At 41.8% G+C, this 14,932-nt stretch overlaps 1 long non-coding RNA gene across 1 annotated transcript in view; it reads left to right on the top strand.

Annotated features, from left to right (window-relative positions):
• LOC126456998 (uncharacterized) overlaps window positions 1–8,933 on the top strand; it is a 104,827-nt gene extending 95,894 nt beyond the window's left edge. Inside the window, exon 3 of the long non-coding RNA XR_007585424.1 lies at window positions 8,277–8,933. This is a non-coding gene — a long non-coding RNA (uncharacterized LOC126456998). The remainder of the gene's footprint in view (window positions 1–8,276) is intronic.
• Window positions 8,934–14,932: the final 5,999 nt, after the last annotated feature.

The following is a 14,932-nucleotide window of genomic DNA, read 5'->3' on the forward strand; positions in this document are numbered from 1 at the left end:
CCACATTTTTGCAAATTCAAATTGTAGCATTTGATCTCATGTTGGAACTGTAAATGGTTGGCTCCTGTTGTCCTAGATGAGTGGGTATGGCACCAGGTGTAGTTGCCTCTACCACTGGTAACCACTTGCTGACACAGACGTAAGAGTCCAACCTCAGACTCCTACAGTTGTCGGGAGAGAGATAGGCGGAATGTTGTAATGAGAACCTAGTTACACTCGAGAGTCCCAAGAAAACATCATCGACAATAACACATTTACTAGGAACTAATACACGATTGTCTTCCAAAGTGATGCACCACAGCTGTGCTGGTAGAGCAATGCCTCGTAAGCAGTGGACAGTCGGTGTGCGCTGGCTTGACTTGTAGTGCTGCATGTACAATGAAGTGTTGGGTGGCAGCTGTTACATCATGAAGCAGCCGATGACCTGCGGACTCCAGTAGCCTTAAGCTCTATGTATCAGTCTTCAAAGTGCACTCATTGATGTTGAAGATTTTACTCAGGAATCAGACCCAAGGTGCACCTGAAGTACTCACTGGCTCACAGGGGTCGGCTCTCAGCCTCTGTTAAGGAGATAGGAGACAGCAGCATCGGTATCTGCCACAGGAATGGGATGAGCAGGAGTGGCCCACCTTCTCAAAGGCGGGTGATGGATAGTGTCCAGTTCGTCCAGCAGGCCTGTAGGATGTTGGTGGCCTCCATAGCCCATCAGTGTTGCCTTGTAAGTTGGCAGTGCAGCTGGCAGTGACAGCATACTTCCAGCTGGACTCACAGTTCCATAGATTGTAGAAAGATAGACATGCTGAGGACCAATCTCCATAGCCTCCCCTCTCACTGAATAGCTGCAACTAACATGAGGGGTGAGACTACACACTAGGTAGTCGGTAATCAGCACTCAGCAATGAGGAATTTGTGAATAAGGGTGGAGTATTTATGTTGGCACTTCCCATGTGCTCTGTGGTGGTGGGTATGGTTTTCCTCACTGTCAGCTCTCCTAGCGATCTCAGTCTCCTACAGCTTCACCTTTCAGAGCTCTTTACTGCTGGTTCAGCGACCTGAATACTTACTGTCATGTTGTAGCTAGCCTTCCTTATGACACTCCACTTTGTCACTCGTGTAACGGTATCTCTTGGCTTCCATGATGTCATTATGCTCCACTTGCTGGCTTGTGCACTCAGTTGTTCCCCCATGATGTGACAGCTTCAGTGTTTGCTGCAACTTGCTCAGCATTTCCCTCTAGCTGCAGTGTCCTGATCATTGATACAGATGGTTTGGCTTCTGGGAGCTGCCAAAGTAGAACTTGTATGGATTTTTAGTATTTGCTGAGGATACTATCCTGGAGTGTGAAAGCTCATTGCAACCAGGACAACGAATAAATCATCTGAATAAGTTTTGTGTGTGTGTGTGTGTGTGTGTGTGTGTGTGTGTGTGTGTGTGTGTGTGTGTGTGTGTGTGGGATTGTTTCAAGAATTTTAATAATTTGCATTGTATATGCTTAATATAGGAAGTTTAACATAGGAACTTTGAAAAGAAAATTAGCAAAAATTTTATATGGACCTTAGTACATGAAACAGGATTAGGGTGGTGGGGCTCAGCCTCTCGGTCACAAATGGTAAGACACATGTTAATTGTTTTGGGAAATTACACTGTAGAGTTCCAATAAAATTACTTAAATAAGATATTTACAGTACATCAATGTTATTTTTTCAGATAAGTCATTATTTTCAAATGTATTTACACCAATGACATGTTTTTAAGATGATTAATTCTACCAAAATTTATTTTTAAAAATTCATTAGTATGAACTTAACATTGTTCACTTGCATAATGGGTGCCCATGGGTCAGCACTGACTTACCACTGTTCACTAGCTGGGTAAATTAATGAAACATTCCTTCGAGACCTCTCAGATATGCATATTAAGAGGTTTAAATGTTTCAGTTTCTGATTTTATGATTTGTATTATCAGCTTTCGCAATAATAAAATACATGGTGAGTCACTAACTATTGCCACCTAGAATAACTCCGAAAGTATGATAGCAGCTGAAAAGTTTGTGGGGACAAATGTTGCATGTGACAATGAGGTCCATAATATGACATTGGTTTTTTGTTGCTAGGTGGGGTCGCATCAGAGAAATCAAGGTAAATTTTTTTTAATGGGATGCTATAGTTTTGTACTTATTGCCTGATAGCAGCTATCAAGATGAATCCACTGATGTGTAAAAGTGAGGCCTTTGGAGGTCAACGAAGGTCAAAAAGGTGTCATGAACAACTATTTACAGAAGGTGTTCGAAGTGCTGACCATTGGTATTAATGCAGTGCTGCAGTCTTCTTATCATGGATTGAGTGGTATTTCTTATTACTTTGGCACTTATCGATGCACATGCTCTGACAATTCTATCTCGTATATCGTGCAAATAGTAAATATTTCCTGAATACGGCGTATCCATAGAACGTGCCATTGACATGCAAAAACCATCTGACAGTTTTGCAGTACAACACTAATAAGAATGGTAAGACTAGTATCGTCGAATCAAGTGAATGTGAATGATGTATTCCATTGAAGAACAAGTCGATATGCGTCTCATTTATGGAGAACGCCAACGAAATTCAGTGAGAGCTAGAGACTTATACGCTGGAAGATATCCTCAACGTACTCACCCTACGTGTCGTACATTTAAATATGTGTATGATAAACTGAGAACAACTGGATCTTTAATGCAACAGAAATATATCCGGCAAAGGAATGTTACTAACGAGGAAACGGAAATTGGTACTCTTGCCACTGTGGTTCAAGATCCTTGTGTTAGTTTGTGTCAAATCTCAAGGGAATCTGGCATGAGCTAGATTAGTGTTGTTCGTGTTCTGCATCGCCATGAATATCATCCTTATTATACCAGTCTCCACCAAGCATTAACTGGTACGGATTGTATGCATCACATTGAATTCTGCCAATTGAATCAACTTCAGATTCAGAGGGATGACATATATTAATTTGATTTTATTTACTGATGAGGCGACATTCATAAACGATGGAGATGTTCATTTGCATAACATTATTGGGCAACTGAAAATCCATGTAGGCTGCGGCAAGTTGCACACCAAATGGTCGGTGAATGTATGGAGTGGGATTCTTGAGGCCCCTATTTCATTGAACAAAATCTTAATGGTAGGAAGTACACTACATTCCTGCAAGAAACATTAGGTCTGTTATTGGAAGAAATACCTTTAGGAACAAGGAAAAGTATGTGGTATCAACATGATGGGTGTCTGGCACTTTTTTCACTGGTGGCTAGAAATGAGATGAAGAGACAATTCCCAAATCATTGTTTTGGACACGGAGGAGATGTGTCGTGGCCGGCATGACACCTCTGGATATTTTCTTGTGACGATTTGTAAAATACATTGTTTATAAAGATGTTCCAACTACACCTGAAGGTATGCGAGGGAGAATTGTCAGAGCGTGTGCTGTGGGGGCTGTTGTGGCTGAGCAGTTCTAGGCGCTTCAGTCTGGAACCACGCTGTTGCTATGGTCGCAGGTTGGAATCCTGCCTCGGGATGGATGTGTGTAATGTCCTTAGGTTAGTTAGGTTTAAGTAGTTCTACGTCTAGGGGACTGATGACCTCAGGTGTTAAGTCCCATAGTGCTTAGAGCCATTTGAACCATTTTTTTGCTTCGATAAGTGCCGAATTAATAAGGTATACGACTCAATCCATGATAAGAAGATTGCAGTACTGCATTGACACCAATGGTCATCACTTCGAACATCTTCTGTGAATGGACGTGCATGCCACCTTTGAGACCTTCATTGACCTTCGAAGACCTTGCTGTTACACATCATTGGACGCATCTCGATAGCCGCTATCAGAAAATAAATACCTAACTATAGCATCCCATCTAAAAAAACAAAGTTAACTTTTATATCTAACAACAATACACCAACCTCATATTATGGCCCCCGATGACCCATGCAACTTTTGTCCCACAAACTTTTCAGCTCCTGTTATACTTTTGGAGTTATCCTTGGTGACAATAGTTAGTGACTCACCCTGTATAAAAACTTAAAAAATTAATCTATGGTTCAGCACAATATAAAATTAATTTAAACATGGTTGTTAATAGAGCACTTAAAGTGTTAAGGATGGTCCTTTACATTTCAACCATCATACTGTCATGTAAATCTGCGCAAACTATTGTAAGGTACACAAAGTTCTTTACTTGCTTAAATAAATTTGCACACTTATCTGATTAGCAACAACTTCTGAAGCATATTTACGTTTGAGAACATATTCAGCATCTTTACCCGAACCACAGTTATAAGCATCATCCTCAGATTCATAACAACTGTCCCGGAAAATCATTTTCCTGGTGCAAACACCACATGCATTACTACTAGTGGATGCTGTGTTTCTGGTACACCCACTGTTGACGTGCTCACATCCTTTCGAAGTTGCCACTGGCGAGAATCTGAAATTAAAGATAGAGTTGCCACTTCTCAGTTTATTGTGAAACTATCAACTAATATGAATAAAGCACATTACTTATAGTGTTTTGCAAGGAATCACTCTGTTTCTCACTGACTGTCCCTTACTACAGTTTACAGAAGAGGTCTTCAAGTAGGAAAACCACAGAAAACCTAAATCGGGAATGACAGTCGTGGATTTGACATGTGACTTAGTTGACTGTGATTTCAGCATCTTACCCACTTATCTCCCCAGTTTAGCAGTTTTCCTGGAACCAAGAATGAACAAACAGTTTCATTTGTTCTTTATAAGTTCAGTTACTTCAAACATTTTCTTATCGCTGAGATGACATCATTCAGCCTTCGCAGAGCCCATGGTCGTCACCAGTGGTTCTCGTCAGGAAGAAGGATGGCAGCTAGTGCTTTTGTGTTGATTACAGGAAGCTTAATAAGATAACTAAAAAGGACGTTTACCCCATTCCACAAATTGGCGATACACTAGATTGTATGAAGGGGGATAAGTTTTTCTCAACCATGGACATGTACCGGTACTTGGGATACTGGCAAATCGAAGTAGATGAGGCTGATCGCGAGAAAACAGGTAAAGCTCTTTGGTTTGTGTAATGCACCAGCAACTTTTGAACGGCTGATGGATTAATCTTGTAAGTCACCTGAAGTGAACCAGGTTTTTTTGTTATTTAGATGACATTATAGTGTTCTCAGAAACATCTGATGAACACGTAAAAAGACTGAGGGCCGTTCTTAAGTTTCTCCAACAAGGCGGACTGAAAGAAAGTGTCTCTTTGGAGCAAAAGAAATCAAAATACTTGGACACCTTGCGTCAAAGAAGGTGTGCGGCCAGACCCAGAAAAGGTGAGATCTATAATGGAATTTCCTATTCCTAAAAGTATTGGGGATGTGAGAAGCTTCGTCGGATTATGTTCTTATTACCGTCGTTTTATCAAGGACTTCTGTATCAAAGCCAGGCCACTCCAAGAGTTGTTAAAAGCCGATGCTAAATTTATCTGGTGTGGTGCTCAACAAGATTGTTTCGATGTGTTGCGAAAAGCTCTGATGACTGACCCTGCACTTGGTCTGTATGATGAGAGAACACCTACAGAACTACACACAGATGCCAGTGGGTACGGGATCGGTGCTGTTCTGGTGCAAATTTCGGATGGGAAAGAGAAGGTTATAGTCTGTGATTCTATGACACATACAAAAGCCAGGAGAAACTATTGAACTACAGAAAGAAAATGTCTTGCTGTGATCTGGGCCATGTGCAAATTTCGACAGTATCTCTATGGGAGGCCAGTTACAGTTGTTACAGACCATCATTCACTTTGTTGGTTGACAGGTCTTAAGGATCCAACAGGACGACTCGCCAGGTCGGCACTACGTCTTCAAGAGTATGACATTACCATAGTGTACAAAAGTGGAAGAAAACACCAAGATGCCGACTCTCTCTCAAGAAACCTGTGCAAAGGTCATCAAGAGTTTGATGAAGATAGTGACTGTCTCGCTGCACTCCAAGATCTCTCTGCTGAGCAGAAGGACGCCAAGATATCCCAAATTAGGCTTGCCTTAAATCGGTCAGAGGATGTGAAAGGACAATTTAAGGTAGTTAATGTCACACTGTCGAGAGTGCCAGAGGAGAAAGGCAGTTCCTCAGAAACCACCTGGCCGACTCATACCAATTCCACCAGCCGAAACGCCTTTACAGCGTGTTGGGATCGATCTCCACGGACGATTTCCAACGTCTGCTAGTGTGAATAGATGGATTATTGTTTGCACTGATTATCTGACACGCTATGCCATTACAAAAACCGTGAAAACAGCTGAAGCATTCGTGGAAGCCAAATTCATCTCGGAAGGCATTATATTAGAACACGGTGCCCCAAGGTCGTTAATTACAGATCAAGGGAAAGTTTTTCAATTGAATCTTGTGACAGAGATAAACCGTCGGTGCAACATTACTCCTCACATGACGACTGCCTACCATCTGCAAACTAACGGGCTTACTGAACGCCTTAATAAGACCGTTGCCGACATGGTATCAGTGTTCGTCAATGCTGAGCAGAGCAGCTGGGACGTTTGCCTACAACATCGCCAGACAAGACACCACAAGATTTACGCCATTTTCCCTAGTGCATGGGCGTGAGGCGACTACGACGATGGATACTGTGTTTGTGTTACATCCTGATGATGTGGACGACGACTACATCTTACCCAGAGCTGAGGAAGCTTGGCAGTCTGCTCGACTCTGCACGCTGCAGGCTCAAGAAAACGATCGACGAACGTATGACGCGAACCACCGCCATATTGTCTACCAGCCTGGTGACGTTGTCTGGATCTTGACTCCTGTTAGGAAGGTTGGTCTCTCTGAGAAGTTCCTCAGGCACTACTTTGGACCTTATAAACAGTTGTCTGATGTTACTTAAGAAGTTGAAGATTTCGAGCCCGGGACAAGACGATGAAAGATCATAGATACGATCCACGTCCTTCGAATGAAGCCTTGTAAGGATCCTGCAACCCAGGGTAAATTCGAATCTCCAGCGACAGGCAACAAGCGGGAAGGTGACGAAGAGCGTAGGGGCAAGGGAAGTTCTAAGAAGATTACCACCAGGGCGAACATCAGTCATCAGGAGTTGGAGTATGCAGGACCGATGACTCGTTCCCGGACTAGGACGACATAACACCGAGATGCTGTTCTCTTAAGGAGGGAGCAGTGTCGCAGAAGAAGTTGAGTAGCACAGTCACCATGGTGGTTATGATACTAGAGTGTTGCATTAACACCTGAACTGTAAAATTTTAATTTCTATATTCAGTTCGAGTACATTCTAGAAATATCCACAAATGTCAAGAATCACTGTACTGGAATGTTCTGTAACTGTATATGTACTGGCCGGAGGCAGTTCGCTCCGCGCTCTTGTATGTGAAAGTGCTGAATAAACCCTCGTTAAGTGAAGTTAGTGTTGGTCATTCACCAAATTACACCTTCTTCTACGTGTCAATATTAATTTGCCAAGTAACTGGTTGCTCGCCTGTGAAATAATTTTTATAATTCATTTCGGATTTTCTCTGCTATTGCTTTCGCTCTATTAATGTGGACGCTTTAATTCACCAGTTTCTGACCTCCACTGCTCCAAATTGATTTTAAAGTTCATGATGCCATGGTAATCTGTCGTTCCTGGTAGTGATGCAGTGATACATAACCATTCGTATAAAGTACACGCACATAAAAATGGTTCAAATGGCTCTGAGCACTATGGGACTTAACATCTGAGGTCATCAGTCACTTAGAACTACTTAAACCTAACTAACCTAAGAACATCCTGCCCGAGGCAGGATTCGAACCTGTGACCATAGCGGTCGCGCGGTCCCAGACTGAAGCGCCTAGAACCGCTCGGTCACAGCGGCCGGCTATATGCACATAAGACGATCTTTATTGCAGTGTCTTGTTTAACTTGAACTGGTTTTTCCAAAACACGGAAACGAGACGCTAAAATGGCAAACCGGTTCTCAACAATTCTATGTGCTCTGATCAGTCTATAATTATTAATTTTTTCTCTTATAGTTGCTAAATGTTTGTAGGACTTTATTAAGTACGTATTTAAAGGGAAGGCGTCGTCTCCAGTTAGGTTGAATTTTTATGTGTTTCCCATCAGTAGCGTCTCAGAAATTTGGGAAAAACACACACACACACACATAGTGTCATTCCCCCATATTCGGTATAAATAAAACAGTGTGGTTTAGTGTGATCTGCCTTAAAACAGTATTGTTAAAGTCCAAAATAAAATAGTATTGTTGTTTTCAGGAACCACGCCATGTATCAAGGTCATGGAATGATTTGTTTGAAGAATCTTCAGAAACTTACGTGGACCTTGATAGTAGAGGCGATAGCAACAACACCGTGGAAAACAACCAATGAAGCCTCCAAAAAGACCAAGGCCAAAGATGAAATTATCGCCAGAACGGACTGAAATTCAAACAGCCGTGAATGACATTAAGGAAATAAATCGCAGCTTAACAGTTCCTGCCCAGAGAATCAGAAGATGAATGTGATTAATTGGAAGACATTTATCACTGCAGCTCAGACAGTCACAGTCAATTGATAGAATTGATGCCATGGCTGAAATCCATGCAGGAAAGGTTTCTGTGATATACTTGAGTATATACCTTCTAATCAATGTTTCTAATCTGTTACATCACCACAGTCGACTGTAGGGTTCCCACCAAAATCGCCACCACCCGATACACCAGTAACACCTGCTTATTATCAGCCCAATAAACCTTCAGTGTCTGCACACTACGCAGTTGGAACAATCCTCGCAGTTAATACTCTCAAGTGATGTACTTCGTGCAGCAATGACATTCTGTGATTTAATAAACTAACCTATTTAGTTTTATATTAGTGTATAAGGCTTATTTTTAATACATGCAAAAAACGTAAACGAGTCAGTTATGAATTAGATTGTGGATAATAAAAATTACTTACGTTGATAAAAACTCTTAGATATTCATTTATAGCATCACACACTTGTCGTATTATTTTAATTACGGATGCTTTTGAAATTCTGAAGAATATCTACAACAGACTATACAATATTCCAGAAGAAAGGCGTAGAAGGTTATTGCCAACTTCACTCTTGCAGGTATAGCATGCCTCCTGTGTGTATCTTCACAATGAATGTTTAGAGCAATTACATTTAGGAGTATTTCCACTGTCATTACTGCCTTATGTTCTCAGGGAACTTCATTATACAATTCCTTAAATATTGTACGTGTTGGCCCTTTTCTTTGTTTCCAATTCCTGACCCAAATCGTTCTGTTTATCGCCTTTTTTGTGCAATACGTTTAGTTTGAAGTATTCCAGTGCTAGTATTTTTGTAATCGCTTTTACGACGTTAGGAACTGTGATCAGTCACGTATTTGGCGACAACTTGCACGAGATAGTGCTATTGAAAAGATGAGAGTACACACGTGCAGTTACTGTCCACTGTTAGGTCAGCAACTAGAATTGCGTAAACAGATTCGTAACAGCAAAACCAAGCAGATTCGTGCTGATCTAACCCGGTCCGTCATCAGTTGTTGTCCTACCCACACAATTCATTAAGTGGATTTGATTTACTGGCACGTTAGTAAATCCTGCAGACCATTGATTCTTATGCACAATAGCTTTTAGTATGTGTAGCTAGGTAAAGTAGGATGTATCTATTCAACGGTGTCATTTTTTGCCAAGTAAGTCTAAAAATTTGAAAATACTTTCCAAAACATATTAAAGGGGCCTCAATAACCGCCCTCCCAGCGGCGACGCCCATAGATGTAACTCACTGGATTCGATACCTCTTAACTGTACAAGCCAACACCAAACCTGAACATTAACAAGTCTTTCGTCTGGATTAGAGCAAAGGTTTTGGTGCAGTATTCCTCTTTTATCATCGATTGCAGATTGTATTAATAGTGCACTGAACGTTTAGCAGTATATTTTTCAAATAATAATTTACGTGTTTTATGCATCCGTTACATGATGAATCCCAGTTGTATGAAAGCCTGAAAGTGGCCCGGCACCAGGTTATGTATGTACATTCACGTGTTCTGTCGTCTGAGGCGTTTCCCGACGACTTATACATCATAAGCTCAAGAACAATCAAGGGCTGTTGTGACAGTGGAGAAGGAAAACTATTTATACCAATGCAACTTATGAGACGTACCGTTTATTCTTGCGCGGTGAGTGGAAAAAAATTAAGAATCAATGTTATCTGCGAGGGTGAATCATATTTTCCAGCAACAAGGCCAATGGTGCACGTTTGGAGGACGGCACGTGTCTATCGGGCATCAGAAGCGTCACCAGATGGGCAGATACAACTCGACTGAAAGTGCAACCTGAAGGCGAGCAAAGTGTTCGGTGTGCCTTACTTTGCTATTACGCCATGCCTGCTCATCTCATGGTCAGTGGCTCGTGGCCTTGCTGTTAGCATTGCTGATTGCCGCTCAGGGGGACCCGGGTTCGACAGGGCGGAGATGTTCTCTGCTCGGGACTCTCTCTCCCTCTCTCTCTCTCTCTCTCTCTCTCTCTCTCTCTCTCTGTGTGTGTGTGTGTGTGTGTGTGTGTGTGTGTGTGTGTTGGGTTGGTTCAAATGGCTCTGAGCAATATGGGACTTATCTGAGGTCATCAGTCCCCTAGAACTCAGAATTACTTAAACCTAACTAACCTAAGGACATCACACACATCCATGCCCAAGGCAGGATTCGAATCTGCGACCGGGCTGAAGCGCCTAGAACCGCTCGGCCACCGCGGTGTGTGTGTGTTGTTCCCATAATAATCAAGTCGTTGAAGTGGCGTGAAATGAGAAAGGTTTGCACCAGGGGCCGAACTCCCTGGAAGGGGGCTCCCCGCCAAATAGGCCATATTTGTATTTAATTTTTGCTCATATTACAAGAAGTAGGGTTATATTTATATTAATTCATTGTAGCAACTACTCAAGTCGGAGACAGCAGGAAAACAGAACTTGCCGATTGTATCTTCAGCACGAAAACCGAACTTGCCTATTGCGTCTTCACATCATATGCTGGCCCATGATCATATCCATATAGGGCGTCTAGGCTAGAGGCATACAAAAAAGTTTGTTTGTATTTGAGTACCTATTAAGGTGTTATGCGTGCAGCATTGTACACAGGAGCCCTAACATTTTTATGCATATTGGTACAGTTCAGTGTAGCCACACCACAAATCAATTTTTGGTGTACCCCTTTCGCATCGTCTGCGGTGATCCTCAGGCTTAACGCGATGCAGAAGTTGCAATTTGTTGGTACGCAACCGGAGGCGTTTGTGCACAGTGTGTTGTGCACCGTCGAACGGAGGACGGCAGGTTCCCTGCTAGCCTGTCGAATGGATTTACTAAGGCTTCTATCGAATGCTTCGCGCAAATGTTTTACGTTCTCTTCACTCACATGCGTTTTGCAATGTTTTCCAGTGTTTGAAATCAAACATCGCGTTTCTCGAAGCGTTCTGTCCCACTGATAAACCGATTTACATGCGGGAGGATGCAAGTTCCATTCTCTACTTGCACGTCACTGAACATGTGTTGCACATTTTAACTCTGCTAACCTATCACCTTTCGTTGCGCCGTCCATACGTAGATCGTCAGGAATTCGTCTGCGTGCTGCGCAGTAAACATTTGTGTGCACGCGCTATACGACTCAGTGCTGTTAGTGAAATGGGAAGGGTTACATCCTGGAGAGTGTCTCTATCGATTGCGTAGTTAGCATAGATGGTGGACATGATGCCACCCAGTATACTTACACTAACGAACTCAGCTATTCTTCACAACTGCTGATTATGTATGATAATTTGACATACCTTCTAATCTGGAGCATTCCTGCAAATTGTGTCAGGTCGCAAATTTTGGCTGCCTGCTGCGACTTCACCCATTTTGAAGGCACGAAACTCGAAATTATAATAAATTATACAGACTCTGAATGAAAAAGACTCATCTGTTTTCGGTTTTTTTGTTTACAAGGTTCTTAATTTTTAAATTTTTCGTACACAGCAGCTATAAAACTTCATAATATACGAGGCCTGTTCAGAAAGTAAGCTCCGATTGATTGCCAAGTTGAAACCACAGTGAACATCAGAAATGTTTTACTTGTAACAATTAGCTACACCTTTCAGCTACTTCTCTACGTAGTCGCCGTTCTGACTTAGACTTTTGTCATAGCGTTGTACCAACTTTTCAATAGCCTCATCATAGAAGGCAGCCGCCAGTGCTTTCCGCCAATTCTCCACGCTGGCCTACACCTCGTTGTCTGTGTCAAAATGTTGTCTTCAAAGACAGTGGTTCATGTGACCAGAGATGAAACTCAGGGGGAGACAATTGCGGACTGTATTGTGGGTAATCTAACATTTCCATTTGAAAACGATGCAGGAGCATCTTCATTGCCCCTGCAGAATGCGGCTGAGAATTGTCGTGAAGACGAAACAGCACGACAGTTATGTAATGTTAGCTGCATAGCTTCAGGCGAAATTTCTCACCAGGCCCTCGTACTTGGCGGCAGACACTATTTTCTAGACATCTTTACGCACTCACTGCGAGCTGAGAAATGAGAAGAGCGACGTGATGCTAACTGGGGTTATACTAGAGACACTACCCAACACATTTGTGCAAAGCTTTATCGGATTTTCATAGTCGTTTCCATTTCGCGACCGATTGGAGCTTACTTTCTGAACGCCCCTCGTATAACCTTTTTTCGTTTTTCGAATACTATGTGCTAAGAGCATGAAATGGTTTTCTGAACAACCACTTCTTGAAAGATTAACCTAAAAGAGACCCTATGTAAAAAAGGAAGGAAAAGAAAACACTGATCGTAGCTAAGTTCCAACGTTTTTGCCTGTCTGATATTTAGCCTTATTTATCGTTATTGCAAACGAAACCTTGATTGGGAATTGAAGTCGCTTAAGTTGAGTGGGTACATTGGTTGGGATCAGTGATATAGGGTTATAGGATGACCTCTCCATTGCTGAATCTTTGAGGTAGTAGCTTTATTGAGGTTTTGGCGTGGTTTTAATCTGCAAAGGGGTAGCATTACAAAAGTTTCGGACGATTCAGATTGGGCAGTAGTATTTTGATCACAAGTCAATAAGCTATAAATGCAGTTTTTATAATGTAGAGAGTTTCTGTACAAAACCGATTAGGAGAAGTAACAAAAGCAGAACATCGTTTTGTATACAATTTCTCTTACAATTTGTCTAATGGTTTAAATGCCCACCATCATGGCTAAACCTGTCTGTGAGAAAGAAAACGAAACTACTAATTATCATTGCACATTATTTTCTACCTCGAAGTCGGTTCTAACTTTTAGTAGAAAAGTTAAACATTGTTGTTTTAAAATGTAAATAGCCTACGTCCATCCGCATATTTTTTTAGAGTATCGTGTAAAAATTTGAAATAATTCGGTCAAGAACTTTCCTAGATTTTTGCTAACAACTTCTCCCTTTTACATAGTAGTATCGATCAGGGACGACAAAGAATTCGGCATTCGAGACGGCCTCTGACTTGCGTGCCATAGCTCTTTGCCTGGCTGCACACTTCCCACACCGCCACGCCATGAATATGAGACAGAAGCTGCGAAAACGCTGCATTTAAACGTCAGTACAGTCGCACTGCCTGTGCTTTAGTCCCATATTTCATTTTTTTCAACAACACAAAACAAATTTTCAATATTATTATTAACTTTGGATAGCTGAAGACATAATTTTTATCTTGTAAAATCTCTCAGCATTCTGACAAATGCAGTCATTTTCGCAGAATTTCGTACTCAGGTTGCCTCGTAATAATGATTTATTTAGTTTCATAATCCCACTTATATTAATCGAAATATTTTATCACATTTGCAACCAATTTATGGAGACGTTGAAACTCTTCCCGAGGAACACAACGTTGACCTTCGGACAGTTTTACTGTAAACGAATTTGTCTTAAACGGTTAAACGGTACTACACTGCAGATTGATCAGTTGCATCTGTACATGCACAGAAGCACTTTCAACTGAAACAGCCAATTGCCTCGAAAGCAGATTGGCAGTGTCCTTAAGACTTTCAGAAAACTATCCTTGTAATTCTTTTAAAGCCAAAATGAATTTTTCAAATCTCGCGTTTTATTTAACGCCAGTGAGCTTAGGGAACTCGAAATTGTTTGTAAGACTCTGTCCCTTCCACAATGTGATGTCATTTTAAAATACAGGGTGATTATAATTGAATTTAAACTTTCAAAATGCTGAAGAAATAACACCACATGTCAGAATGACGTCAAATTGCAACGAAATATTATCGGAGTAGGGGAAAACGCATGACAGAAGAAAAAAGTAGTGTGAAATTTAATCAATAAATGGGGCTGTTTGTGCCAGAATATGTAAATGAAAACAGCTGTCATGCGTACGACCCACTGAAGATGGTATAAACACGCTGGGTACACGACTGCGACGTTCGCCATGACTGCCTCAGTGCAGGATCGCGCTCTGCTTGTAAAGGTGTATTCCAAGAATGATGACTGCACACGTTGCTCTGCACAATTTCCGGACACTGAAGGTTTTGAAAAAAAGGCATTGTTCCAATGACTGCCGTGGGTCTGAAGAAAATGATTCGGAAATTCGAATAGACGGGTTCTTTTGCTATGCAACCTGATAGAGGAAGGAAGCGAATTGATTCGACGTCAGTAGAGGAAGGAAGCGAATTGATTCGACGTCAGTGGATGCAATGGACACAGTAATGCTGGGGGGGGGGGGGGGGGAGGGGGGAGATGAGTGGTGTGTGCAAAAGTGTAGTGCATGGAGCATTGCCCGAATATTAGACGTACCCGTGAGCATGGTGCGTAAAATCCTACGAAACATCCTTCTTTGCTATCCATTCAAAATTACCCATGTTCACGAGTTGCTTCCTGTTGACCTGCCAGCAAGAGAAACCTTTGCTTTAGAA

Source organism: Schistocerca serialis, chromosome 1, assembly GCF_023864345.2.
Source record: "Schistocerca serialis cubense isolate TAMUIC-IGC-003099 chromosome 1, iqSchSeri2.2, whole genome shotgun sequence".
NCBI classification, from domain to species: domain Eukaryota; kingdom Metazoa; phylum Arthropoda; class Insecta; order Orthoptera; family Acrididae; genus Schistocerca; species Schistocerca serialis.